This window comes from Schistocerca piceifrons, chromosome 5 (genome assembly GCF_021461385.2).
Source record: "Schistocerca piceifrons isolate TAMUIC-IGC-003096 chromosome 5, iqSchPice1.1, whole genome shotgun sequence".
Taxonomy (NCBI): domain Eukaryota; kingdom Metazoa; phylum Arthropoda; class Insecta; order Orthoptera; family Acrididae; genus Schistocerca; species Schistocerca piceifrons.
In genome coordinates, this window is record NC_060142.1 from 106,763,039 (window position 1) to 106,768,853 (window position 5,815).

General features: G+C 46.7%; 1 pseudogene; it reads right to left on the bottom strand.

Moving 5' to 3' along the window:
* Window positions 1-2,401: 2,401 nt before the first annotated feature.
* On the bottom strand, window positions 2,402-2,519 carry LOC124799677 (annotated as a pseudogene).
* Window positions 2,520-5,815: the final 3,296 nt, after the last annotated feature.

The window sequence follows — 5,815 nt, forward strand, 5'->3', positions numbered from 1 at the left end:
GGATGGTCCAGGTACTCGATTTTTCTTAGGCAGTAATTCCAAGGAAATTTCCCGTTTATTCTCTCTGAGTTTCGTAATACACGTAAGCCTTTTACCTAATAGCGACATAGCCAAGGGGCAACTAGTGTACCAATTGCCCAAATTTATGTCCCTGTTGGATCCCTCTATATGACTCACGCTGAATTTGAGACTACATAAGGTCCTTCGGGCTGCTTTCCACGATATACCTCCAAATATCATAATGCCATATTTGGCAGGTTTGTTGGGGATGTATTGCACAAATCCACAGCGACCACGAAAAGCTTTGAAGTTTCTCATCAATGGCTACAAACTCACTGATTCTGTACGTACTTTAGGAATTGGTTACAAATTCATCCAAAAGATAACGTACTGCGGCTAACTTATCAGATCTCCTCCTCTCTTTTCTTGTGCCTTTATCGTCGAAACGAATACAATGCAGCAAGAATAGAAACTACTTGTAGCTCATCACAGCATCCAATTTCGATTCCTGATCCATCGGTATTCTACACTTCCGTTACATTCGTGGTTAGCTTTCTTCATTCCGAAGAGATAAAGGAACCCAAGGAGTGCCAGTATGTCACTTCTCGTCGGGTCTTTATTGTGTCTTTCTCTCTGATAATCAGAGAATTCTAGTTTGAGGTCAATATATTTGTTTGCATATTTCACAGTAGTATCGATCATTTCCATGTTAATCATCTTGAGGAATCCAGAAATCTCGGTTGTTACATCCCTGACAATAGCCTTTGGGTCCAGGAAAAATGTTTACAATATTTTTCTTTCTCGCTTTGCTAGTCGCAGTCCATTTAGAAGTTTTGTCTCTTCCCACAGGCCAATCACCAATAGAACCTGATTGACAATTATTGTCTTCATTTTCGTCTGATTCTACTCTTGTTCCGTTTCAGTGTTATGGTCATTACGAGTAATTACCTCCACTTCCTCATCAGTATCATCGTCTGATATAGGGTCTACATCTTCCGTAGACTCTGGATCTTCATTCAAGAGCCATTCGAGTTCCTCGTTAGTTAAACGCTTTATTGCCCTAAAATAAGAATTTATATTGATCACGGACCATAGGAACGTTGTTGGTAAAATAACACGGCCAGTCGCGCAGTGCCCCGAGTGAGCCGGAAGCGACAGCGGTGCACTAAATTCTCCGTTTAACAAATTCCTTAGCACCCACAATTATTGCACCGCACATAACAGTCGTCAGAACTATAATGAATGAATACGTCGAGTCTCAAAGGTCTCCGTTGTTACCAACCCAACACGTTTGATACACCGATTATGTAAATTTGGCGTACTCCGTACGCCGGCGCGCTTGCTCGAGGTTGAACGCCCATAATCCTCTGTGCGACGGCGACACTGTGCCTGCTAGACTCTGAGCACTGGGACAATTTTTGGAATTGTTTGTCAGCTACTATCACTGGAGCTGCAACACATTGCAATGGGGCCCACGTAACATACTCAACTACTAATCTCACAGTCTGCAGCCCCAGTATCTTACCCCTGATCCAATGGCGCGTCCGTGATGATGTTTGTGACAGCGACCATTTTCCTATCGTTTTTTTCACAGACGCCCGGAACATGCTCCTTTCGGAAAGCTGACTAGCAGGATTTCTCCTGTACAGCCACTTTTAAGGCCATTTGGGGAACTGATTTCGACAAAGTCCTACAGGATACTCTGTTGCTATTATTCATGGTGCAGCAGCAGTGATACCCTACTCCTCTGGCTCATCTCAACGACCACCGGTGCCATGGTGGTCTGAAGATACAGCTACAGCTGTCAGGAAACACCGCAGGGCGCTTCAGCGGCACAAGGGCAATCCGTCTACTGATCATTTAATAGGGACTCACGGCGAAAGCACGGTTTTTGATAAAGAAAAGGAAGCATGAGGTAGCGTTGGGAGCAATATGTATCATCTATGCAGTCAAAGACCCCATCGAGCCAAGTATGGACTAAACTCCGCCACATTTGCGGCCATCCACCACCCACGGCGATTCCTGGCATCCTTGTCAATGGCAACATCCATACTGATACTGTGGTACTTGCCGAATGTTTTGTGGCTCACTTTACTGAAGTATCCGCTTGCAATGATTACCATCCACATTTCGTGACCTGGAAACACATTACTGAGTGCTGCCCGTTTTCCTTCCATGCACATTGCTCTCTAAATATAAGCACTCCGTCTTCAGGCCACAAGTGGCCCATCGGGACCATCCGACCGCCGTGTCATCCTCAGATGAGGATGCGGATAGGCGGGGCGTGTGGTCAGCACACCGCTCTCCCGATCGTTATGATGGTTTTCTGGGACCGGAGCCGCTACTATTCGGTCGAATAGCTCCTCAATTGGCATCACGAGGCTGAGGGCATCCCGAAAAATGGCGACAGCCCACGGCGGGCCGGATGGTCACCCATCCAACTGCCGGCCACGCCCGACAACGCTTAACTTCGGTGATCTGACGGGAACCGGTGTATCCACTGCGGCAAGGCCGTTGCCCCGCTCTCTAGCATACAACGTCCCTTTTAGTGAATGAGAGCTTTGCAGGGCTTTGGTAGAATGTCGAGATATGGCCTCTGCAGCACACAAAATCCACAAACAAATACTCAAACATCTTCGTGCTGAAAGAATGAAACATATCCTTGGGCTTATAAATCGTATTTGGCGGGAAGGAGAATTTACCTCCTGAACCGTGAATTTACTTTCAAAACTTTTTTCTTAAGAATTTGCTTTATTTACTAGCGATTCATGAAGAACATTAACACATTTAATCACACTATGTGAGCGTGGGTAACTGATGGAAAACAAATCCAATTTCTTTCAACAAATGGAAATTTTATTCCTAAAAGCCTTTAAAATTATAATCAGAAAGCACCCTCTAAATATCAAGTTACAATTTATTCAGAGGAAGAAAGAACAAATTTTTGACATTATGAGCTTTCGGGTGAGAACCTTGCCGCTCCCTTTTGACAAGGTCGTAGTCACGACGGCTCACAACAACCTCTGAAAGACTACACTGGTGCAAATCTGCAACACACAGATTACTTTAAACTAAAAATTTTAACGACTCACACAAGCACATAAACTATGCTCCCCGTAGGAAGGATGGAAATGGTACAAAACACTAACATTAAAGATTAACTTGCCAGCGAAGGTGCAACTTGATTAAAAAAACTCTTACGGTGGAAGGGTGGCAACCTTATATACTAAAATGATCATTTAAATAAAAACCCATGAAATGTCGTCTCACATAAAATATACAAGGTTGGCCAAACATGCTCTACATTACACATATACCGCCTCTCAAGATGATAGGCAAGATAAAAACACATTTCCGGAATTCTGCCGTTACACTTCAAGCAGTAAATTCATTAACACACCGAATCCGACAAACATGACAGAGGAAGCTATTAACGTACGGCAGACCGAAAGACAGACAGACACTAACTGCGTAACAAATGCGGACGAGAGACAGACGAGGAAGCTGGGGACGACGGACTGGCCAAGGAAATAAATAGAATTTAACAAGTAAATGAAACAACATATCACGAATCACTTAACTTCTAATAAACTGCGATGTCTGGCGAAGACCTGGCGCAGCACCCCCAAAACTCCTCCTGTTGCTCTCGTGTCAGCCGCGAAGCCACCACACCTCGCTATACGGCGCGGCCCACTGGACTGACGTGGCGACCTCACATGCACCGACGCTCAAGACGGACAAGTCATCTTGTCTCCAGAATGAGATTTTCACTCTGCAGCGGAGTGTGCGCTGATACGAAACTTCCTGGCAGATTAAAACTGTGTGCCCGACCGACACTGGAACTCGGGATCTTTTCCTTTCGCGGGCAAGTGCTCTACCATCTGAGCTACCGAAGCACGACTCACGCCCGGTAGAGCACTTGCCCGCGAAAGGCAAAGGTCCCGAGTTCGAGTCTCGGTCGGGCACACAGTTTTAATCTGCCAGGAAGTTTCAAGTCATTTTGTGTCCCAGTACGCGCCCGACCAACCGATCGATCCAACCACCAATGACCATTGCCTGAACAAACTGGAGCAGACTAGCGGCCTAACACATACTAGCACTCCGGACGACAGACAGACACGGACTGCCCCACGCTGACCCAGCTGACCAACTGACCGACTGGCGAGTTCATAGCGCGCCTTAAATGCACGTGAACAGGCTACCTTTCCACTTTCCCACCAGAGGGAGACACCAAAGCTGCGATTGCCACAGCGGCGTCACCCCCAGAAACGGAGGGCGACTTCTTCACACAACGTGCTGTGGCGCGCTCTTTAAAACAGTAGTTTTTACCACGTCTCACCTCCCTATGGCGGAAAGATATTATTATTCCTGTCCTGGAACTGAGGAAGGATCCCACTTTTTAACCAACTCTCTAACGAATAGGCTATGCAAGCTATTTAAACGAATGGTCAGCTGGCGGGCCCAGGCAGGAGGGCATGTATCGCTAATCCGAAGTGGCTTTCGGGCTTCCCAGTCCACCGCATATCATCTAGTTAGTCTGGAATCTGCAGTGCGCAATGCTTCTGTGCATCGACAACATCTGATTACTGTGTTCTCTGACCTACAGAAGGCATACGATACCACCTGGCGACATCATATCCTATGTACGCTGCATGAGCGTGGTTTCTGGGGCAGTTTAGCCATTATTATCCAGAATTTCCTGTCTCTCTGACTATTTCGGGTGTGGATAGGTTCGACTCTCAGCAATCAATATCTACAGGAAACTGGAGTCCCTCAGGGATCGGTTCTGAGCGTAACCCTTTTCACTGTCGTCGTCAATGGTATCGTAAATGCAGTGGGCCCCACACTCTCTCCGTCGCCGTATCTGGATGATCTCTGTCTGTACCATGCCTCTGCAACTCTGTGCGCCACTGAGCGCCAACTTCAGGGGGATGTCTGGAGAGTACATGACTGGGCCCTGAAACACGGCTCATAATTTTCTTCTGCAAAATCACGATTTGTGCATTTTTGCCGATTCCAGACTGTACACCAGCACCCAGAAATTTATCTTGGTGACCAGTTACTTGAAATCAATGGAACTTTTCATTTTTAGGCACTTTATTTGACTGCAACCGAACTTGGCCGCCACATGTCCCCCAACTGAAGGCAGTTTACACGAAGAAGCTAAACGCTCTTCATTTTCTTAGTAACTTTTCGTGGAGCGCGAATTACGTAGTTCTGAAATTTTACAAAGCGCTGATTTTATCCCACTTGGATTATGGATGTGTTGCCTATGGGTCGGCAGCACCATCCGTACCGAGCTTGCTGGATCCTGTTCACCACACTGGTGTCTGGTTGGAACAAGAGACCTTCTGTATGAGCCCTTTTGACAGTCTGCTGGCAGAAGCTGGTGTCCCAGCGCTGCAAGTTAGATGACAATAGTTTCTGGTTCAAATGGCTCTGAGCACTATGGGACTTAACGTCTGAGGTCACCAGTCCCCTAGAACTTAGAACTACTTAAACCTAACTAATCTAAGGACATCACATACATCCATGCCCAAGGCAGGATTCGAACCTGCGACCGTAGCGGTCGCGCAGTTCCAGACTGTAGCGCCTAGAACCGCTCGGTCACCCCGGCCGGCTCAACAGTTTCTGGTAAATTGCGCAGTTACAATCTGTAAGACGTCTACTTACCCACGTCACTCAACTCTGTTCGACAATCAACGGTTCAAACTGTTTGCGCATTGCTCAAAACTGGATAGACCAGCTGGTATCCGACCCGTTACTCTACTGAAGGACGTCTAACAACCTCCTTCAGCCTGTGTTCCTAGACTGG